This window comes from Astatotilapia calliptera, chromosome 1 (genome assembly GCF_964374335.1).
Source record: "Astatotilapia calliptera chromosome 1, fAstCal68.1, whole genome shotgun sequence".
Taxonomy (NCBI): Eukaryota; Metazoa; Chordata; class Actinopteri; order Cichliformes; family Cichlidae; genus Astatotilapia; species Astatotilapia calliptera.
In genome coordinates, this window is record NC_137422.1 from 41,843,977 (window position 1) to 41,869,179 (window position 25,203).

Here is a 25,203-nt window from a genome sequence, read left to right on the forward strand (position 1 = left end):
CACATAAAACCAGGACAAACAGATTCAGGGATAGCTTCTTTCCCAGAGCTATCACCGTAGTAAATAAGCACAAAAACAATTGAACCTATTCCATACCGTCACTGTCATTATATTATGCTGCTATTCATACTGTCATTATTTTAATGCTGCTATCCTGTATATATTGTACATACTATTGTTTGAGTACTTACGATTGGTTTTTTTGTACTTTTTATATTTTACATTTATATTTATTATTGAAACTTGCACCAAGGGAGTGGCACTCCAATTTCGTTGTACTCTGTACAATGACAATAAAGGCTAGTCTATTCTATTCTAACTGCAAATGATCCAAAACACTGCAACTAAGCTATAAATTTGGCACACAGGTGAGAACACAGTTGCTTTATTATATTGGCAGTAGTGAGTTTTAGAATTGATTTTAAGATTTTATTGCTTGTGTTTAAGGCATTGCATAGATTGTAGCCTTACTTTTATGATCTGCTAACCCTGCACACTGTCACGGCGGGGTGCACCGGTGTGAGGAAAGAGGTAGACCCAGATGCAGACACGGTGGAGACAAAACATAGTTTCAAAAACAAAGCGAGCCTTTATTGGCTGATTGCAGAAGAAAAACAAGGAACTAGAGAAACTAAGGAGGCTATGAACACTGTGTTAACAAAAAAGGCTGTGACACTCAGTGAAAAACTATGACAAACTATGAACACTGAGTAAACTAGAAAACACAGAGAAACACTGGAGTAAACCTATGAAAACTGTGGTGAGGTTAACAGACGATCTGACACTGACTGAGTGGAACACACAGACTAAATACACATAAGGAATGATCAAAGGAAGTAGAATCACATGAGAAAAACAGCTGACAACAATTAACATAATGACAGGACACGTGAAACTAAACATAACACAAAACTCTTTCAAAATAAAACAGGAAACATAAGAAGATCCAGAAATGACTTGAACTTGACAAACAAAGAAAACTTGGGCATGAAGCATGGCAGAATGTAACTAGATAAACCGAAATGAAACTAGACTAAAAAGAATAACAAAACACCAAGAAACTCAGAATACTGGGTCACATGACCCAGGGCCATGACACAACCAGGTCGCTAAAGTCTGCCAAGTAAATGCTCCTAACTGTCCTAAGGTCCAGATTAAAACAAGGAGACAGCAGGAGATTAGGCGTTTGTTGTAGCTGCCCCTCTTCTTGTCCTTAGTGGGCGACCAGCGGCGGTGGTCTGCCGCGCAACCAGTACGCTGGTTCTTTGCTTGACCAACGATTATCTTCCACGCTTTTCAGCTGCCCCTAAATTGTAGAACAGACTGCCTCTTCACATCAGGACCAATATGAGACACTTCTAAAACCTATTTGAAGGCCCATTTTATTCTTTAGCTTTTAAACTAGACTAGTTATTTAGTTTTTAATTCATGTTTAATTCTTTTTAAATATTAGTTCTTTCTTGTAGAGTTTTATTGTTTTAGCTTCACAGCACTTTAGTCAACAGCTGTTCTTCTTAAACATGCTATATAAACAAATCTGATACATAAATCTGTGGACATATGTAAATAATATTCTGTTTATGTGTCTGTGACTTTGTGTGACTCAGAAACAGTGGGTTTGTTTCAATATGCACACGTTTTTATCATGTCACATCCACATACTCACTAACCATTGCCAGGAGCTGTTTGTTTCTCTTTTAAATGGGCACCACACCTGGATCCTGAGTGGTCATTAGTCTAAGGACCGTCCTTCAGCTGCTCCAAAGGACAACGTGTCAATGAGTAGATTAACTAGCCACTGGTGTTCCCCTGCTTGGCTGAAGGACCTTGAATTATAGCAACTTACACTTTGTTTCAGTCCCATCTATTTCATGGAAAATATCAAACAAATTAGAGACACCATGGTAGATGTTGAGCTTCAGGGGAAAATGTTCCAAACAATTACACAGGTAACTGTGAAAATATGTTTTTGCCAGAAATAGAGGAAATAATTGGCATCTAAGGAACCAAGAATTAATTTTTGTGTTTTCCTAAACTCATATTGTTCTTCAGCACACAGAAATTTTTTAACCCCTGTTAGATTGACATTGCATCCTGCTGTTGCTGCCATAAATTGCCAGTTTGGCATTTATTTATTTTTCCTGTGTATCAATTAAAAGAAAGTCACAGTCACACTGGTTAATAGTGTTCATTATACATACACATACAATAAAACCTGAAGCAGTGAGATTCTAAATTGCTTGGAAGGAAATAATTGCTAATTATTATGCTGATGTTATGAAGGCCTTTTGGAAGTAAATCTCACCAGCTTTATGAGTGCCTATGCCTCTTGGGCAGTTAGTTGAGCAGCATTTTGACTTTAATATCAATAAGCAGGAACATGAAAGGTACATGTAAAAAAAAGTTTGCTTGGTGCATAAAGTCTAATTATCATAATTATTATAATCTATCATTGTATTCGATTTGTAAGTATCATAAACCCATATAAGTATTAAAATATACATAGAAAACTTATCAAATGTTTAAACAAGAAAATACACAATTTGAAGAAAACTATTAGCTCATTTTGAATTTAATGCTAGCAATACATCCCAAAAAAGTTGTGGAAAAACATTTTGCAACTAATCAGATTAAATGGCAACAGATCAATAAGATGATTGGGTATAAAAAAAGAGAGAGGCAGAGCTTGTCTTTAGTAGAAATGGACAGAGGTTCACCAGTGTGCAAAAAGCTGCATCTACAAGTTGTGGAATAATTTCAGAATAATGTTTCTAAACACAACACTATGAATACTTTAAATATCTGATCCACAGTACATAATATCATCAACATATTCTGAGAGTCTTTGTTGTTACAGGAAGCGGCAGTGCTGCACAATGTTAAAAATGGCCCTGTCCCAAGTTTTTGAGACATGTTGCAGCCATCAAAAGGATTTAAAAATTTTGATAAAATTGTACATTTTCTCATTTACATTTAACATTTTGACATGTTTCTATTGTGAAGAATTATACATGTCTGTATGGCTTTGTAGTCTGAGGTTGGAACCTTCCTTTCATTACGAAAACTATTAAAACAGTGAACACATACAGAGTAATAATTAATTTGAAGAGTTAAGTCATGACTTCTTTAGTAGTTTATTATAGGAGAGACACAGCACTAGTGACAGGTACCAGTGATATTTCTATGGGCTCTGACAGTACACTTGTGTCTGAACTTGTGGTGCTAGACCTAACCCTCACCCACTTTTCTCTTTCTCCTCAACCCCAAACCAGTTGCAGTAGATGGCTTCCTCTTCCTGAGCCTGGTTCTGTTTCTGCTTTTACTTGAGTTAGAACTCTCAGCTTCTGTTTCTTCCCCTTAGATTTTTTTAAAAGCTTCTGTTTGAGCCAGTGCTCTTTATTTCTAGTTCATTCCTTTAAACTCTGCAAATGACTCGGAATCAGTCGTCTTTGTTTCTAGCCATATTGGAGAGCTATTTCCCTTTACTGTTTCTGTTTTGAGTTTGAGTTTTCACAAGTCTGTCTCTATTGCTCCTGCTCCCAAGGTTTTTCCATTAGGTTCTGGTCCTAAGTAGGTCTCTGTAGTTCCTGGTTTCAAGTTGGTCCCCATAGCTTCTGACTCGGTCTGCTTTGTCTCCATCGCTTGTCCTACACTTTTAAACAAGTACCACGGCTATCAAACATTCCCTCACAACCTCTGCTATCAGACTTCACTCCTGGCACTCAGTGGAGTTCCACCTTCATAGCTGGTTATCTGTTCTGCATTGTGGAGTTTCACCTCAACAGATGGCATCTAGTCTGACCTACAAAAGAGTCCATCTGCCCTGTTCCACCACTAGTGGGTTCTTAGCCGCACTGTTCGCCTCACCAACCAACCAACCTCTGGAAAGGTCTGTTGACCCTGCTCTGCCTCTAGTGGGGTTATACCTTCACTGTCCATCCTCTGGAAGTCCTTCTGGTGTAAACTCTTTTATGCAGATTCAGTTCATGTTGTCTGCCCATATTTGTAAGAATCAAATTATAATAATAAAGTTGCCAATGTTGTGATCACTCAGTTTACACAGCTAACACAATAAACTCATACTAAATCAGTCAATGGTCGCTCTCACAAATATAAATACAATAGTTCTTTTGAAGACCTATTTATACACATGCTCTTACAAAAACAGAATACACACAATTATTGAAAATGCACACATTTAGTGTCACCTACAAACAACACACATGCACACACACACACACACACACACACACACACACACACACACACACACAGAGCATGTGAGCATGTGATATCCAGGAGACACAGGGCCTACCTGAGCTCTACTCATCCTGGCCTGTCACTGTGTATGGACCGACCCATTTATCAAGTAATCTGGTGTGGAGAATGGACGGGGTACTATCAGCAATCTACTATTGATCCATGCCTGGGCCCCTGCTATTGTTCATCTGTAGCCCACAACTGGCACCCAGTATTAATGAAAGAAACTAAACAATGCATAGCAATCAGACACCCCGAAATCAGCCCATCGTCCCTCTGTCTGTCTGAGAGAAACAGGACAGGAGCCATTGGATGAAAAAAAGTTTTTCTCAGTTTGGGAGAAAACTTTTGTTATTATGTTTCTCTTTCAGAAGGTGTGAGCAGAGAGAGAAAAACACATTTATCATGTCACAGACGCCTCATATCATCCCTGACCCTGAGCACCAGACAACACAGCTGATATGGAAGGCACCTATTGAATAATGCTCAACGCCATCCTGTGCCTAGGAAATAGAGACATATTCTAAATCTATACAACTGAGAATTAGGAGCAGCAATATTTCTGTATTTTTTTTCTTCTCTAAATATTGACAAGTTACAGATGAATTTGGGATGTTTGATATCTCAAAGAGACACTGGTCAGCTATTTTGAATTTGCCCTCCTGCAGACCATGTAGAGGTCAAGGAGGCATTTCATTGAGTATTAATGGGGCTTTTTCACCCAGATAGCCAAACATGTTTCTTGCTGTTTCTCTGGTAAAGGTGCCTTTTTTAAATGTTAGGGTTTTTTTTACACCTACCCTATTTTGTTTTTCAAGTAAATAAGTTGAGATTGGAATTTTTACTAGTACTGACAAATTAGTAGCATGGCAGATTAAAATGAGATTAAACAAACAGATAGTAATCAAAAAAAATGAGAACATTTTAAAAGTTGGGATCACTAGCTATTAGAGTATTCGATTATCATTTTCTGCACATGCATCGACTAACATACAGCTTGTTTCAGTTGCTCCTGCTTTTTCTATTTACTTGGTTGTTAACAAAATCCAGTTCTTTTTTAAATTATTTTACCGACCGAGAAAGACCCGACACAGTGTGGTCAAGCTAAAAAAAAAGGATCTTTATTGTACATTTCCGGAAACGGAGACCTGTAGACACGAGCACGCACCCATAGGTCTAAAAGCATTGCAAGCCAAATGCGTATATATAGTTCTGCTATACATCACACACAGTTTCGATCTGGAGTGCACTCTGTTTAGTTTCACTTTCTGTCTACACCTTCTGTGCTCTGCAAAGGCATGCAGTTTCCTGTCAGCCTCCGACCTAGTTTATACTCAAAGTTGGCCCTCTCTTAAACTGGAAGCAAACTAGTGTTTGTCTGTTTTAATAGCATTCTTCTCAATCATGTGGTTTATGAGGGTTTTTGCACTCAAAACGTGTGGTTATCCTAAATGGGCGTTCTTAAAGTCAGCAAAGAGGCACAGAAAAGAAGATCGGACACCAGCGAGGGAGGATAAGAAGGACAGGCGCAACAACATTGTCATCCCCTATGTAGCCGGTGTATCAGAAAAACTCAGGAGAGTTTTCTCCAAGCATGACATCCCGGTGCATTTCAGACCCAGCAACACGCTCAGACAAAAACTGGTTCACCTGAAAGACAAAATGCCAAAACACAGACTTAACAATGTGGTGTATGCTGTACAGAGCAGCGAGGAATGCCCAGACCTCTACATTGGAGAGACCAATCAGCCACTTCACAAGCGCATGGCACACCACAGAAGAGCCACCTCCACAGGACAAGACTCAGCAGTCCATCTGCATCTTAAGGATAAAGGACACTCTTTGAGGATGCCAATGTTCACATTTTGGACAGAGAGGACAGATGGTTTGAAAGAGGAGTGAAAGAAGCCATCTATGTCCACTGTGAGCGACCATCTTTGAACAGAGGCGGTGGTTTACGACACCAACTCTCTGACATTTATAATCCAGTTTTGAGTTCCCTCCCCAGACGCCTTAACGCCCACTCACATCCTGGGCCATCTGACCTCAGGAATTCGTATGATAAGGTGGGGCCAGGTTTCACAATGAACACACCCGAAACTCTGGCTGATTGGGACCCACACCCAGTTTCACACCTTGGCTCAGGCGATTAGAGGATCATCAGGGGGTCCTTTTGTCCCTCTGTGGGGGGAAACTCCCACTAGGTTTAAATCTGGGACTCCCCACCATTTGACCTTAGAACTGAAGAAGCTTCTTGGATGAGAGGTGAAACGTCTTCAAATAACTTAAAGAAGTCCAGACGCTTTTCTTTCCAAGCTCCTTTGACCAAGCACACCATTGTTTTTCTTGTGACATTACCAATAAGTGTGATGTGTCACATGGCCCTCTTCCTATTGAAAAAACAAAAGTTCTATCCAAGATGGCCGACTTCTAATTGGCCACCATGGTCACCACCCATCTTGAGGAGTTTGCCCCCTCACATATACTAATGTGCCACAAACAGGACTTTAATATCACCAACCATTCCCATGTTATTAGGGTGTATCCATATAAATGGCCCACCCTGTACAATAAACTAATTCCTCTGAATGCACCAGAAACAATGATTACCCCACACAGGTCTTTTACCACTGGGTCCTCCCAGGAGGGTAAGCATTTAGTAAACAGACAGACAGAGATGCAGACAGCTTTGATGTATTTTAAGAAGCACTCCTGACCTGCAGAATCTCAGCTAAATCTTTGTATTAATGGACATCACAGCACAGCTTTAAAATATGCTTTGTATAGCAGATTTTTAAACATTGTTTTATTTAGGGAATGCACAAACTTATGGGCTCAAAATGTGGTCATAAATATTTTGTACTTGTAAAAAAGATTTGTATGTGTAAAAATAATTTGTGTGTGCGTAAAAAAGATTTGTATGTGTAAAAAAGATTTGTGTGTGCGTAAAAAAGATTTGTGTGTGCGTAAAAAAGATTTGTATGTGCAAAAAAGATTTGTATGTGTAAAAAAGATTTGTGTGTGCGTAAAAAAGATTTGTGTGTGGACTTAGAAAAAAAAACCTGCAAGTTACAAGTACGGATTTTGACCCTATTTTTCTTCCTTTCATCTGATTGGTCAATGTCATGTCAATCACAAATGTAACAATCCAATCAGAGAACAGATGGGTTTGGCTGTCGAGGGGCGCTTTTTTTGAACTGCAGGTCTTTGAAGGGAATAAATGCCCTTTTACATGCCAACCCAGCGTTTTCCTTCATCACCACGAAGGAAAACAGTCTGTGGTCGTCCGAGTTTGGTGATTTTTGTGTCACAGGTCTACGTGTTTAATACAGGGACTTCCACGGCCTTTTCAACAGCGCTGTGGACCGCGGGGTGGGGGCGGGCAGTGTTTTGGAAATGACAGTCTTCATTACAAAGCTTTCTTCGTTATGAATTAGCATACATGTTTTTATTGAACATTTGAAGAACCAGCAAAAAAAACAAACTCTTGTAGAGGACATAAAGTCAGAGATAGAAAAGACAAGGAGCAGGTGCATCTAGTACAGGTAGAGCTGCTGCAAAAACCCACAGAGCCCAGCAGCCAGCGTAACAAATTCTGGATCCTTTGCTTTTAGTTAGCATTAGCAGCACATCCTGCGTCTGATGTGAAAGGACTTTTATGCTGCGCACTGTGACTCACAGCAATGGTCCTGGGTCAGCCCTGACTTTGTGTTAAACTAATCCTAAAGTAATAATGGTATTTCTAACCACTGATATACCACAACTTTTTTGTTTCAACAGCTACTGAAAGTTAGGGGACCTAGCTGCTATCGGATATTTATATAGCGATCCTCCAGCTTCAAACTGTATCACCCTTCAAGGACCTGCAGTTCAAAAAAGCGCCCCTCCGACAGCCAAACCCATCTGTTCTCTGATTGGATTGTTACATTTGTGATTGACATGACATTGACCAATCAGATGAAAGGAAGAAAAATAGGGTCAAAATCCGTACTTAGAAAAAAACCCCTGCAAGTTACAAGTCCACACACAAATCTTTTTTACACATACAAATCTTTTTTACGCACACACAAATCTTTTTTACACATACAAATCTTTTTTACGCACACACAAATTCTTTTTACACATACAAATCTTTTTTACACATACAAATTCTTTTTACAAGTACAAAATATTTATGACCACATTTTGAGCCCATACAAACTCCTCACACACTTTCTCTCTGACTCATGCACACACTCACAAACTGACTCATACACAAACACACACACACACACACACACACTTATGGAGGCTGTAAGTTTCTGGCAAGGTCCTCTGAGTAATTCCCACTCACCTTGTCCAGGTGACCCAAGGAGTGTATAGGTGTGTGTGTGTGTTTGTGTGTGCGAATCTTTGTGTGTGTGTGTGTGTGTGTGTGTGTGTGTGTGTGTGTGTGTGTGTGTGTGTGTGTGTGTGTGTGTGTGTTTCATTGGCTATATATCTGTGGAATCTGACTCATTTTCATGACACTGAAGAAAGGAAAAGAGAAGTTTTGGAGGTCACAAAGAAATTACAATCTCTACACTCTACTGTGTATGTGTGTATGAGAGAAGAGCAAATTGAAGCAAGCATGCTGTTGTGACTGCAGGAACTTGTGCACACTGTCTATATGCAAATGTTAAAAGGATGTGAACATAATGACAGTGGCTCTCGACTGTTTGGAATAATGTGGGGACATCAGGAAAACCTCATCAGGCTGCAGACTAGAGAAAGGATGGTCTGCTATGGTTCTTTCTGGATGTTTGTTTGAGGACATGTAAAGCATATACTGTAAGTAGTATGGGTAGTAAAACACTCTTTCAAGGATGAGGATGTACACATCTTGGACAGGAAGGAACGGTGGTTTGAGCGCGGAGTCAAGGAGGCCATTTACATGAAAAGGGAAAGACCATCTTTGAATTGAGGAGGGGGCCTAAGAGTACATCTTTTGCCATCTTACAATGCTGTGATTCCAGCTATTCCCCAACTCTCTGTGAATGGTACTCATGGCCATTGATCAGTGGGCTTTGGTCAGTGGTTGTTGATCGATGGTCATGAGACTTTGCATAAATAAGATTAAGGAACTGACCTCTCAACCTACTGTTCCTTCAGTGGGATGGTCTCAATCATTATGCAAATGTACTGTTTATATGATTGGGGAAACCTGCAGTCAGCTGAGACTGAAGAAGTCACTTGGATGAGTGACAAAACGTTTTTCCTACAAAACACTATGTCCAGATGAACAGAATCAACTTTTGGAGAGCCTGTCAAATGTAAAAAAAACAAACAAACAAAAAAAATTTGAAATCTTCTTAGCAGCTGTTAGTTTCAATTCATTTAGAAAAAAGATTTTAGTCTCGTCTACTTAATATTTCAAACTTGTCCCATACACAGTCCAACTTATATACACATATAAATACACACACACATACTTCAGTGCTGAAGAGAAACCTAAGATTGTTCTTATTTGTTTAATCAATGATGAATAGTAAGATGTTCTGGCTTTGCGGAGGGCTTTCTTTTAAAGCAGCAAACTATTTCTCCAGGCTAAATGATGATCTTCTAAATTTGTGACACGCCATTTCCTCTCCAGCTTACGAGTTATGTGCTTTATGCTATGTGTTTGAGAATTTATACCAGGAAGTCAAGTACTTCTGATTTGAGGCTCTGTTTTTCACCGGAGCTACAGTATCCAGAGTCGTACGTATTGAGGAGGTAAAATTATTAACAAGATAATCGACCTCTGTTGGAGTAATGTTCAGATAGCTGCTCTGCTCTATGTTGGTACAGGGCATTGAAGATGATAACAGTGGGTGGATTACATTCTTAAACTTAGTTACAGCGCTTTCAGAAAGACATCTACTGTGATAAAGTCTACTCTCCACTGCTGTGTAATCAATTATTGTAAATGTAAATGTTATCAGGAAATGATCAGACAGAAGAGAGTTAAAGAAACAATCAAAGATTAAGTTGTCTCATCCCAGTGTAATGGAAATGATATAAGTCACGAGCGATTCCCAATGAAAAGTTGCAGAAGTAGCAGGTGCATGTGTTTTTGTTTGTACCCAAAGAAAACACAAAGCATGTAATAATTACAAGGCTAAACACAGAACTGGTTGTGGTGAGGAACTGTAGCTATCACACTAGCAGATAAATTCAATGCACAATTATTCATCTGAAGACTGTGGCATGTAGATTAACAAGTCTGCTTCTAGCTCAGTGCTGATAAGCAGGAAGAGAAACTGAGCATAGAAGTGTTCTTGGGTTCAAAGAACCCTCCCAGCAGTAGAAGCCTATTGCAGCAGAACTAAAGGAACTAAGAGTAAACCAATCCAGCCCTGAACTATATGTTTTAACACAAAGGAAAGTTTTAAGCCACGGGTGTCCAAATTTTTTCCACTGAGGGCCACATACATAAAAATATAGGACGGGCTGGGCCACTTACTAGAAATTAGGTATATAGCCTTAACTTTAGTGTATTAACGTTTGAAAAACCAATTAAAAGTGGTCAAATATGTTATATTGTTGAATATAATTAAAGACAAAACTGCCTTCATCACAGCTTTCCATAAATGGATCTTTATTGATTTATTCAGAAATTTCAAGCTTGTTATTTAAGTTATTAGGCTTAGCAACACACCTATTAATGTTTGTTTGAAACGGTTATCAACATTAACAGACTGGACTGGACTTAATAACAGGAGTGCATATAATTTTAGTAAATTATTCTGGTGATTATCAGCTGCGCTGGGTATGTAAATTGGGCCATCCAGCTGCGGTGCTGATCCGATGCCACTCGTGCCAAAAATCCGGACAAATGTCACTTGATCAAGGAGCAAATCTGCATCAGATGAGATCAGCAGACTTTCCATGTGCAGTGTGTGTGCTGTGCACACCGGTGTGTACTTTGTGTGTTAACAAGAAAAATGCATATAAGAAAGTGTGCAAAAGCAGGGTAGTTACAGAATTGATGTGCGTTATTGATATTTGAAGCATGTGTACCTGCACATGCATGCTTATTAACACATGGGTACTGTGGAATATGTTTTTCACTCACCTAAAGTGTGAACGGCATTGCATTCAGTGCGAGGAGTGATGCTGCACTTTGGACCGAAGGATGGCTAGCAGGTCTGGTGTAAACTTAGTGGTTGATATGTGAAGGACATCATGGAGATAGCTGTCGGTCATTTTGGCCATGTTTAGTAACTTGGGGTAAATCTCTTCCGTGATTGTCCTTTTTGATGGAGCAACTGCCTTGATCAACAGTAGCTCCCCTTGGTGATTCAAAGTAAGAAGTGCAATATACTAAAGCAAATGTTGAAGTGCGGGACATATTCTATTCTATTTATAAAATTTCTTGCGGGCCAAATAAAAATGGACCGCAGTTGGCCCGCGGGCCGTAGTTTGGACATCCCTGTTTTAAGCCTAACCTTGAAAGTAGAGAGGGTGCCTGTCTTTGGAATCCAAACTGGGAGCTGTTTACACAGAAGAGGGGAATGTCAGCTAAAGGCTCCCACTCTACTTTGAAATATTCTAGAAACTACAATTAAGCCAGAAGTGAGTGAAGTGCTCTACTGGGATGATGTGGTACGATTTCCTCTTCAGCTTTCCTCCTCCAGCCATGAGTGTAATCCAAAAACATTTCTAAACATACATGTGAGCAGATGCAAAATAAACCTACACTGTCGCATTTCCCTTTTCAAAAATTTACATCTGTTTCTTTTTAAAATTTTTTATTTAATCACTGAAATTGGAAAAAAAGACAACCCCCCCCCCCTAAAAAACATGAACTAATAGCTTAACCCTTGTGTGGTGTTCATATTTTTGTTACTCAGCCAGTGTTCATGGGTCTGGTGGACCCGCTAGAGTTTTGGCTTTCCAAATTAACACTATCAAACAATTTTATGTTAAATTACTCAACAGGTGGCTTTAGTTCATCCCAATTACAAACCATATGAACAGCAAACATGGTTAATTTTTTCCCTTTACCTTTGTTAGATCACAGTTATGAATTAATGTACTTCTTGTGTTTTTTTTTTGTTCTTTTTTTTAATAAAATGTTATAAAAAAATAAATCAGTTATAATCAAGTGGAGTGAGTGGAAAGACACAACACATTTACAAGTGAAGCAATATGTTTCACAACTAAATGTGATCAGCTGCTCATCAATGGTGACATTAGGCCCAGGTTTGTAAAACAGGGGGAGGTGGTGCACACACTTATCCCACACTGTCCTGATGGCAGCTAGCTTGTCTCTCTGCCGTCGAGCTGGTCTGTCGTCTCGGTTATCAAAACGGATAATCCTGGAAATTTTGTGGAAGTTTTCCAGAAACATTGATGCACGGAAAGGTTCTTGCCGGTTTCTGCATCCCACAGGGATTCTGTGGATTCCCTTTCGGACCTGAAAACTCCTGCAAGGATAAAACCCCCAAAGTAGGCCTTTGGGGTTCTTAGATGAATTTGGTCCATCTCCTTCCACCTCTCTCCAAAAAACACCTTCCTTCTAGATTACTGCAATCCAGAATAATTTTCTGGATGGAATCTGGGATGAAAAGCTCAAATGAAGACTTGATGTCCTGCACATGAGTAACTGTCAGCCGTGTTGGCCCTGGCTTATTACAGTAACAGCTCTGCAGGGTGGCTCATTTCTTGGGCAAGAAGACCATTCAATTTCACCAGTTATTGACATCCATATTTCTTCACTTGCTGTCTGGTGGGCTTGTTCTGGTCCTGGAGCTGGCTGCTGATGGGGTACTCGTCTTCGTTTTGTTACTAAATGGTGCTCAACCTCATCCTCTTCTTCAAAGTCACTGTCAGACTCTGAATTTTCAGAAATGTGAAATATTCTGAAACCTCTTTGTCAACATCATCATCCGAAGCCCCTCTCTCTTCCAAAATCAATTGGATGGCCCTCGCAGTAGATAATCTTTTGCCATCTTGATCAGTTGTGATAAAGAACCACACTGGCAAAGTCTTATTTATAGTATTATGCCCCTAATTTGCAGGTGGGACAGGGTATGAGAAAATAAAATTTGGATCCCTCAAGAAAGAGGGTAAAATGTGTGGGAATGTAAGAGCAGACGGTGTTGATAGTTGAATTTTCAATAATGTTGCAACTTTGTGCGGGAGCAGGAGGGGAAGAAAACACTATCAGCAGCACCAGAAAGGAGGAAGACAGAGTGTGGGAACACAGGACCTGCACTTTCAACACTTTTATTAGGCCTGGGTCCAGTGGACCCGAACACCTTGTATGTAATGTAAATGCGTGGGGGGAGGTACAGTATGAGGTCATTGAAAATTAGTTCGGATTTATGTTCTTCACAGAAAATAAGCCAAAGCCAATGAATTTCAGGTTGAAAAAATAATTAATTGTTTAATTTTTCTTTTGAGAAAAACTGAAAACGGGTCTCACAGACCCGAACACCATACAAGGGTTAAATAAAAATAAACTTGCTCTCCTATTGAAGCACAAGTTGGGATGGGTCAACAAAAGATTCTGAGAATGTAGAGAAATCTCTGTGTGCACAAAAATGTTTTCCCATTCAAACAACCATGGGAAAACATTCCTCTCTCAAAAGTTAAGAAAGGCTGCTCTCCTCAGTTCCCAAGCAATTACAGACTGTTATACATGATTACATTCAACTTTTAGGAGCATTATGCTGCCATCAAATTAAATTGAGCTCACATTTTTCTTTCCCAGTTTAGTGATCTTAAATGTTTTCCATGTTGTTTTGTAAATAAAATTAGTTTTTTAAATCTGTAAATCATTGCATCCCATTTTTATTTCCTACATTTTAAAATCTCCTGATATTTTTCTATTTCTGTTCCATTTGAATGTGTCTTAGAATGAATTTGATAAAATAACAAAGAGATAAAATATTGTCATGAAATATTAAATCCACAACACAGACCACACTTAGCTGACCAAAAACAAATCTTTTTCTTAATTTTGTTTTTCACTGTAAGCAGTGTTTTCTTCCTTTTCACATTGCATGTTTTTGCATGCGAATAACCCCTTTTTCATTTTTTTTTTAAATTTTGGTTTTAGCAAAATTCTAACAACTAAGAAACAACATAGTGGGAAATAAAGCTAATTTTATTGAAAAGGGGATTAAGTTTAAAACTTGCCCGGTGCTAATGGACTACGACGATTCCTTCTTTGACAGCTGTATTTATGTCAGAGAGAAACACATGAATCCCTTTACATACACACACACACACACACACACACGCGCACACGCACACACACACACACACACACACACACACACACCTCCAATGAAACACACAAACACCGTTTAAAGTGGTAAAGTGCAGTCTGATCAGTGTGGCAGGCAGACATCCTGAATAAAATGGAGTGGCATTAATATTAATACCAGTAAAGTGCCTTTATAATCAGACAGTGGCCTGTCAGCTGATGGTGCTGATGGCATGTCTCTCTCTCACACACACACACACTTGTGTACACACACAAAATGATGCCCTGTGAAAGTCAAACATACAGTGGCACAAATAACGTGCTGCCATATTCACACTTTCCATGTTGCTCACAATAAAATGTAATCTCATTTTTACCACGAGAAGCTCTTGGGTTGTTTTTGAAGTTTGCTTAGGGTCATTACCCATCTGCTTTGTGAAGTTCTGTTTGATCAGTTCTGCAGCATTAGTGTGAATGTGAGCAGAGAGTATAGCCTGTTAATTGTTTATTGGTTAATTACCTAATTGAGGAGCGAAACCAAAATAGACTTACAATGCTTCTAGATAAGAATACATTTCAAAATGTGTTTGAATTCACTGAGAAGGCTGGTCTAGCATAGGATGAAAAGTCTAAGACCAGGCAACAATGGAAGTTTGACCTACTTGTTGAACATCGGAAACAACAGAAAATACAGACAGCATCCTCAGGGGCCCAAAGAGCTGTAGCTGGGTACTACTTCGACTGCAGATCCTCCAACGTGCAGGGGTGTGTGTGTGTGTCTTCCCCTCCTGAAGTCCACAATCATCTCCCTTGTCTTCTTCTCATTTAATCAGAGATTGTTTTGCCTGCACCAGTCCTCCAAGTGTTCCACCTCCTTCCTGTAGCTGGTCTCATCATTGTTTGTGATGCAACCAACCACTGCTGTGTCTTCCACAAACTTTACAATATGACAGCTTGGATGGTTGGGTGAGCAGTCATATGTAAGCAGCGTGAACATGAGGGTACTTAGCACACAGCCCAGAGGGGAGCCCGTGCTGAGGACTCTGGAAGATGAGAAGATATTGTGGATCCACACAGACTCCGTTCTGTTGTTCAGGAAGTCCAGGACCCAGTTACAAAGAGAGGAGCTCAGTCCTAGGGTCAGTAATTTGTCAACAAGTGTCTGCGGGATAATTGTATTGAAAGCGGATGAGAAGTCTACGAAGAGCAAACAGACGTAGGAATTCTTCTGCTCCAGGTGGGTGGTCTTCTGTGTGGGCCATAATCAGCCTCTCAAAGCATTTCCTGACGATCGGCATGAGGGCTACTGGCCAATAGTCATTTAGACCTGTCACAGCAGAACTCTTGGGGACTGGGATGATGGTGGCAGTCTTCATAAAGGTGGGGACAGCTGCCTGGGTGAGGGAGGACATAAAGATGTCTGTCAGGACGGGGCGGGGTACTGCTCTGTATACGTCTCGCATATTGATGTAAACACAGCCCAGCGTGTTATTTCCCCGTGTCAGTATGGTGACATGCTGGTAAAACCTTGGCAAGATGTCTGTCATGTTTACATGGTTAAAATCCCCAGCCACTATGTAAAAAGGTTCCGGGTGCTTATTCTGAAGCGAGCTGATGTTGTTGTGTAGCTCCTTCAGTGCGTTGTTACTGACAAACATCATTGAAAACTGACGAGGTGAATAGAATGGGCGACATTTCACAGTCATAATTTCCACATCCTCGAACTGTGGCTGTTTATCACCACACAGTTCGTGCACCAACCTTTGTTTATGTAGACGCATAAGCCACCTCCGCGAGCTTTCCCCGATAGCATATTGCAGTTGGCCAGGAAGAGCTGCCATCGGTAGATCTGGAAGGCTGAGTTCGACATGTTGTCTTTTAGCCATGTTTCTGTGAGACACAGTATGGAACAGTTCCTCATCTCCTCCGAAACACCCAGTCTCATTCGCAGAAGGTCCAGCTTGTTGTCTAGAGAGCGGACATTGGCCAGGAACGGGGACGGAATCGGTGGTCTCCTAGCATTAGCCTTTAGCCTCTCCAGCACACCACCTTTCCCCTCTTCTGCCTCCGCTCACAGTGCTTCCTCAAGCCCTTTATCCGCTGCGGTCTGAACCCTCTGATCCAGATATCAGTTTGCTTTTTATTACTTATTTAGATGAGTGACAAAGCATGCAGGAGGCGGGAATTAGAATACTTGATAATTACAGTGAATTATCTGACTATCAGCTGCTTTGTCATCCCCAATCATCCAGGTAAGAAAATCCCAAAAAGTTGATTCTGTTCATCTGGTCATTTTCACCGGACTGAAAGGTCAGTACCAAGACAGGACTCAGGTGCAGAAACCCAGAGCAGAGACAGCAAGCAATTTTACAATATATTTATTGGTTCGACTTAGGCTTGAAAACGTGGCAAGGACAAAAAGCAATGAAACAAATAACTTGACGTGGCGTGGCCTGGGTAACGTAGCTAGGGGGATGTGGATCCAGAGAGGGGAAATGGGGCCTGAGATGCAAACTGGAACAGGGCAGTTGGCAGTCACACTGAGGAAAGAGGAAACAGAGTTAGGGAAATAGTGGAGTGAAGCTCTGAAGTTGGTAAATATATTATGTAGCTATTCTTACTTGGACGAGGAGAAAAAGGGAGATGAGAGGGATGTGACGTAAATCCAGGGTGAGCTGAGTGGTGTGGAAAGGCTGACCTGAGATCCAGAGGTTCCTGATGGAATGTGTTGGCAGGAGGGCAGGCAGGCAAGGCACAGAGTGATTTCCAAAATGGTGGTTTAGTATCCTGACAACATGGGCTGATGACGATCTGAATGAACGTAAGCATGAGGTTTAAATCACTCTGGCTTGATTGCCTGCAATTGGCTCCAGGTGTGAGGAACTGGAGGAGGAGGTGGCCAGGATACCAGGGAGTCTCAGGAACCTGATGGAAAATTACAGCTGCACATCCCGGACCATGACATGGCATTTTCAATGCAAGAAATGTTTCTGTCACGGTCTGTGTCGGCAGACCGTGGGGAGGTGGGCGAATAGGACCCAAACGCCGGACTCTTCAGTGCAAACAGTGTTTATTTACAACGTGGTGAAGTAAGCAACAATAAATCCCCTAGTATCCCAGACTCCCGTGTCGTGTCTTCTTCCCAAAAAGTCCCAGTGTAGTGCTCTCTGCTCCAGTGTCTCTGCACTCCCCGTGCTCACTGCTCTCTCTCGTTCCACATTCCTGCTGAGGGAAAACAATAGAGGCAGCCGTTAACACACTTTATCCCAGCAGGCATACACTCACACTTTCCGACTATGCTAGAAGACTGACGTGAAGTCAAACACAATAATCCAGCGTCGGTGGAAGCTCCATCGCTCTTCTAAATAGCTCCCCCGACGAGCCCAGATGAGGAGCAGGGCCCTGTTTCAGGAAGCCGGTTTAGTGCAAACTCTGAGTAAGTATACCCTGAGTTAACGAAAACTCTGGGTTTTCGGTTTCACAAAGCGAGTTTAGATTAATTCTGAGTGAGTTACTATGACGACACACTCCGTGAAGCTAACCTGCCCCTAGCAGGTTTACTTCAACTAACCCTGACCTTCTCCGCCTCTTTGTCAGAAACCTGACTGTAGGAAGTGTCAGACATGGCGGTTCCTTCCTTGAAGGAAAGCTTCAAGGAAGGTCAGTAGAAGTGTCAGTAGATGTTGAAGCCCAAATTCTCCGCAGAGCTCTCCGCCGGGAGAGAGTGATTAGAGCGCGTTTGGACATTTTATCATTTCCTGATGATTTCCTGTGTGAATGTTACCGTTTTTCAGCACAATCTATAATTTATTTGAATAACATCCTCAGGCCTAATATTGCGCATGTGACACATCGCGGACATTCTCTCAGTTCTGTACATATTATTTGTATTGCACTTCGGTTTTTTGCAAACGGGAGCTTTCTGTATAATATTGGTGACGCTGAGCACATTTCCAAGGCTACTGTCTGTCGGACAGTCAGGAATGTTACAGTGGCACTGAAATGTCTCCTGTACTCGTTTGTGGTGTTCCCTGGTCATAGACCCACAAGATTTATCAAAGAGGGATGCCACAAAATTGCAGGTATCAGGATGAACAAAACTTAATTCATGATGTGGTGATACTTGAACTACTACTTAAATTTTACATTTATTCTCACGGTTCCCAGGCGTGATTGGCTGTATAGATGGCACTCACATTCCAGTCATTGCTCCTTCAGTAAATGAAGGAGACTATGTGAACAGGAAGTCTTTCCACAGCATTAATGTACAGGTACATAGTTCCCTGTAGCATTTCAAACTAACAAATTATTTCATTATAGTAATGGATGCTAATTTGTGTTCTCTGCACTGTGAAGATCATATGTGATGCTGCCAACATTATCACAAATGTGGAAGCCAAGTGGCCAGGCTCTGTGAGTGGTGGTGGTAGAGGACCCCCACCTGTTTTTCGGGCCTCCGCTTTTTTTCTAGTGGCTATAACGGGTCGCATTTGAGCATACAGAGTAAGCAAATATGTACTTGTAATGTGCTCAGATAATTTCAATAAGTGCTTACAGAAAGAAAATTAATGTAGCCTCTAACTTCAATTGATTTACATCGGACAAACAGACCAAGCACTATGGCTCATAATACAATTACACCTTACCTGTTTGGACTATATTTTTATATTTCATTTTTACTTGCTGCCAGGAACGTTTGGGGCCTGTTGGGTTGCACCTGCGCTCACATCACATCACAAAATAAAATGTATGAAATAAAAAATAAAATAAAATATAATAAAATAACGTGTTAAATGGGTGGGAAATCCCTAGATCAATGTTTAAATTAACACTCACGCATTGACTCTGTCGGCTATGTTTTGTCATGCATGCTCCCTTTCTTTTGCAGCTGAGGCTGTGTTACTTTTTTCCCGCAAAATTTGCATGTTATCTGCATATACTGCCATCAGAATTTCGGCCTCAAGCGCTGTAAGATACATTGACCGCGCCTTCTTTCCCTCCGTCTCCATGGTGACTCGCTTAATCTGTGCTCCACTAATCAGGGCTTTATGTATCCTCGTGCGCGCGCTTAATTTGGTGTTAAAGCAACTCCGCGTAGATTGAACTAATTGTTATCAGCCTTTCTGAAACCAAATATTCCAAGTTGGACAGTTCGGGGTTACTCAACCCTGCGTATCATTTTTAACTCTGAGTTTTCTAAACCGGCTTCCTGAAATAGGGCCCAGGTGTGTGGCAAGGAATTCGGGTGTGGCCAGTCCTCAAGCCAGGCCACGCCCCTCAGGCCTGAAGGTGCCTGTAACTTGGCCACAGAAAACAGCAACACACACACACACCTGCCTACATACAGATGTGGACAGGGATCAGAGGCAGTGCAGACGACACACCAAATGATAATAATAATGATGATGATGATGATGATAATAATAATAATAATAATAATAATAATAATAATAACAACAACAACAACAACAACAACAACAACAACAACAACAACAACAACAACAACAACAACAACAACAACAACAGTCCCCACTGCTCACAGACCCCGAGTCCCCAGAGCCGGGTCTGTGACAGTTTCGTCAGTCAGCAGACTACAGGGCCCTGTTTCAGGAAGCCGGTTTGGAAAACTCAGAGTGAAAAACGACACTCACGGTTGAGTAACCCCGAACTGTCCAACTCGGAATATTCGGTTTCAGAAAGGCTGATAACAATTAGTTCAGTCAACGCGGAGTTGCTTTAACCCCAAGTGAAGCGCGCGGACGAGGATACATAAAGCCCTGATAAGCGGAGCACAGATTAAGCGAGTCACCATGGAGACGGAGGGAAAGAAGGCGCGGTCAATGTATTTCACAGCGCTTGAGGCCGAAATTCTGATGGCAGTATATGCCGATAACATGCAAATTCCGCGGAAAAAAGTAACACAGCCACAGCTGCAAAAGAAAGGGAGCATGCATGGCAAAACATAGCCGACAGAGTCAATGCGTGAGTGTTAATATAAACATTGATCGAGGGATTTCCACCCATTTAACACGTTATTTTATCATATGTTATTTTATTTGTTATTTTATACATTTTATTTTGTGATGTGATGTGAGCGCAGGTGCAACCCAACAGGCCCCAAATGTGCCTGGCAGCAAGTAAAAATGAAATATAAAAATATAGTCCAAACAGGTAAGGTGTAATTGTATTATGAGCCATAGTGCTTGGTCTGTTTGTCCCATGTAAATCAATTGCAGTTAGAGGCTACATTAATTTTCTTTCTGTAAGCACTTATTGAAATTATCTGAGCACATTACAAGTACATATTTGCTTACTCTGTATGCTCAAATGTGACCCGTTATAGCCAACAGAAAAAAAGCGGAGGCCCGAAAAACAGGTGGGGGTCCTCCACCACCACCACTCACAGAGGCTGAGCAGTTGGCCCTCAGCCAAAACAGTGGGCGCCCTGTGGCCGAAGGCATCTCTGCGGGGACATCCTCTGAGTCAATAACCCCGCAAGACACAAGTGCCTACATAAGGGGTAAATTCAAAATAATACATCCTTTCTTCACAGTCACCTTTGCAGTGCGACACATTCATTTGATAAACTCTTTACCATAATGAATTATTTTGTAGTGAAGTTATTTTCCTACTGATTTTGCCTTCCCTCAGTCTTGGTTGTCTTTGAGAGCATAATGACAATGAAGTGTAAGGTGCTTGGTATGTTTGTTAATTGCCATTTGGTCCCTTGTAAGTTATAAGTGACCTGTATAAACCTCATATTCTATCAGTTGATGGTGATGGTGTACTGCATCTGGTGCAGCCTCCTGTTGAGCCAGACCAACATGCAGTTGTGAGTAATACTCCACAGATTATATGAGTTTATTTCTTTACTACAGGAAAATAATGAAGAAACATTGACAGCTGTTACAGAGGAGGAAGCAACAGAGACACTTTATGAGGTTTACATCTTTTAATACTTTGTGTACAGGAAATACAGGCGACCAATAAAGCCAGTTGAACAAAAAATCTGTTTATTCTTCTTTCAACATGTTGAGGTGATGGGTCAAAGGAAATGATTGTGACATATGGTGTCTCTGACTGCGCTTCCATCTTGTATGTCCGTGGGAGGGTCAGGATGTTCATGGTTTGGATCACTGCTGATGTTTGGTTCAGAAGGACAGTGTTCTCCTCTAATTGTGGCAATGTTGTGAAGAATCACACATGCCACAATAATGTCACATGCCCTTTCTGGGGTGACCCTGAGTCTTTGCAGGCACTGGAACCGGGCCTTAAGCATTCCGATAGTCATTTCAATTCTGGCTCTTGTCCTGCAATTAGCCAGATTATATCGCTGCTGTGGGCCCGGGTCAGGGTAAGGGGTAAGCAAATAGGGTAAACATGGATACCCCCTATCACCAAGCAAGTAGCCAGTGAACTCTCCTAAGACAGAAGGGTACACTTCAGTTCAAATGTCCCTGAAGCAATTGGTCTTTATATATTTTAAAGTATTCTCAACTCACCATGTCCAAATTTTGTGCTCAGTGTACATTCACGGAATATTTGTGAGTCATGGACAGAGCCTGGCCACTTGGCTTCCACATTTGTGATAATGTTGGCAGCATCACATATGATCTTCACAGTGCAGAGAACACAAATTAGCATCCATTACTATAATGAAATAATTTGTTAGTTTGAAATGCTACAGGGAACTATGTACCTGTACATTAATGCTGTGGAAAGACTTCCTGTTCACATAGTCTCCTTCATTTACTGAAGGAGCAATGATTGGAATGTGAGTGCCATCTATACAGCCAATCACGCCTGGGAACCCTGAAAATAAATGTGCAATTTAAGTAGTAGTCCAAGTATCACCACATCATAAATTAAGTTTTGGTCATCCTGATACCTGCAATTTTGTGGCATCCCTCTTTGATAAATCTTGTGGGTCTGTGACCGGGGAACACCACAGACGAGTACAGGAGACGTTTCAGTGCAACTGTAACAACCTGACTGCCCGACAGACGGTAGCCTTGGAAACGTGCTCAGCGTCACCAATATTATACAGAAAGCTCCCGTTTGCAAGAAACCGAAGTGCAATACAAATAATATGTAATGAACTGAGAGCATGTCCGCGATGTGTCACATGCGTAATATATGGCCTGAGGATGTTATTCAAATAAATTATAGATTGTGCTGAGAAACGGTAACGTTCGCACAGAAAATCATCAGGAAATGATAAGATGTCCAAACGCGCTCTGATCACTCTCTCCCGGCGGAGAGCTCTGCGGAGAATTTGGGCTTCACGATCTACTGGCTCTTCAAGGAAGGGACACGCCATGTCCGACACTTCCTACTGTCAGGTTTCCGACAAAGGGGCGGAGACAGTCAGGGTTAGTGGTAGTAAACCTGCTAGGGGGCAGGTTAGCTTCACGGAGTGTGTCGTCATAGTGACTCACTCAGGCTGCAGCTGAACTCGCTTTGTGAAACCGAAAACCCGGAGTTTTCGTTAACTCAGGGTATACTTACTCAGTTTTTCCACTAAACCGGCTTCCTGAAACAGGGCCCAGGTGTCCCCAACTTTATAAACAGTACATTTGTACAATAACTGAAACTAACACCACTGAACGAATAATGGGCTGTGAGCTCAGTTCCTGAAGAGAATTAACTCTTTGGGATTTCTTTACCTGGATGATTGAGCTTGCATCAAAACATTTCAAGCCAAGTCAAGTATCAAGTCAAGTGGCTTTATTGTCATTTCAACCATGTGCAGTGGTACAGTACACAGTGAAACAAGACAAAGTCCTTCCAAGACCATTGTGCTACATATCAAATATAACAGACAATCAACACAGGACTACATAAAGTGCAAGCATGAAAAATTGCAAAAAACAAAACAAAAACAGTGTAACACCAGACAGAACAGAATGGTACAGACACAATGATACAGACACGGCAGTGCAATAGAAAATGGCAACAATGGCAGTGGCTTGTGCAAAAGACTGAGCATTTCGCAAAAAGTAACTTGATGCATGAAGGTGTGTGTGTGTGTGTGTGTGTGTGTGTGTGTGTGTGTGTGTGTGTATGACATTGTGCATACAAGTGCTTGAAGTACTGACCCTAAGGCGCAGGGAACAAATCCTCTCATCCAGCGGGAATAACCCCAATGTACTGGCAGCAAGCCAAGGGGATATTATAATACCCACCCCAGCCCGCCGCCTCTCACCAGCAGTGTTGGGGAGTAACGGAATACATGTACCGCCGTTACGTATTTAAAATACAAAATATTTCAATTCAATTCAATTTTATTTATATAGCACCAAATCACAACATAAGTCGCCTCAAGGCGCTTCATAGATACAGAGAAAAACCCAACAATCATATGAACCCCTATGAGCAAGCACTTTGGCAACAGTGGGAAGGAAAAACTCCCTTTTAACAGGAAGAAACCTCCGGCAGAACCAGGCTCAGGGAGGGGCGGCCATCTGCTGCGACCGGTTGGGGTGAGAGAAGGAAGACAGGATAAAAGACATGCTGTGGAAGAGAGACAGAGGTTAATAACAGATATGATTCAATGCAGAGAGGTCTATTAACACATAGTGAGTGAGAAAGGTGACTGGAAAGGAAAAACTCAATGCATCATGGGAATCCCCCGGCAGCCTATGTCTATTGCAGCATAACTAAGGGAGAAATGAGCTTCCTCCGAAGGGTGGCTGGCCTCTCCCTTAGAGATAGGGTGAGAAGTTCGGCCATCCGGGAGGGGCTCAGAGTAGAGCAGCTGCTGCTCCACATCGAAAGGAGCCAGCTGAGGTGGTTCGGGCATCTGACAAGGATGCCCCCTGGGCGCCTCCTGGGTGAGGTGTTCCAGGCATGTCCCACCGGGAGAAGGCCCCGGGGCAGACCCAGGACACGCTGGAGAGATTATATCTCTCGGCTGGCCTGCGAACGCCTTGGTATTCCCCCGGATAAGCTGGAGGAGGTGGCTGGAGAGAGGGAGGTCTGGGCCTCTTTGCTTAGGCTGCTGCCCCCGCGACCCGGCCCCGGACAAAGCGGATGAAGATGGATGGATGGATGGATGGGTTCAGGGTCACCTGGTCCAGCCCTAACTATATGCTTTAGCAAAAAGGAAAGTTTGAAGCCTAATCTTGAAAGTAGAGATAGTGTCTGTCTCCTGATTCCAAAATGGAAGCTGGTTCCACAGAAGAGGGGCCTGAAAACTGAAGGCTCTCCCTCCCATTCTACTTTTAAATACTCTAGGAACAACAAGTAGGCCTGCAGAGCGAGAGCGAAGTGCTCTAATAGGGTGATATGGTACTACAAGGTCATTAAGATAAGATGGGGCCTGATTATTTAAGACCTTGTATGTGAGGAACAGGATTTTGAATTCAATTCTGGATTTAACAGGAAGCCAATGAAGGGAAGCCAAAACGGGAGAAATATGCTCTCTCTTTCTACTTCTTCACAAATAAAATTTTTATCATTAGAGAAAAAATTACCAGTAATCATCCCACATCCCAGATGTACTGTTTATAAAGTTGGGGACACCTGTAGTCTGCTGACTGACGAAACTGTCACAGACCCGGCTCTGGGGACTTGGGGTCTGTGAGCAGTGGGGACTGTTGTTGTTGTTGTTGTTGTTATTATTGTTATTATTATTAGTAGTAGTATTATCATCATCGTTATTATCATTTGGTGTGTCGTCTGCACTGCCTCTGATCCCTGTCCACATCTGTATGTAGGCAGGTGTG

General features: G+C 41.6%; 1 long non-coding RNA gene across 1 annotated transcript; it reads right to left on the minus strand.

The window, feature by feature from the left end:
• Nucleotides 1-21,467: 21,467 nt before the first annotated feature.
• On the minus strand, nucleotides 21,468-23,334 carry LOC145428653 (uncharacterized). The gene is made up of 2 exons (XR_013908968.1): nucleotides 22,365-23,334; nucleotides 21,468-22,288 (listed from the first exon to the last, which is right to left on the minus strand). It is a non-coding gene; the product is annotated as an uncharacterized LOC145428653 (long non-coding RNA).
• Nucleotides 23,335-25,203: the final 1,869 nt, after the last annotated feature.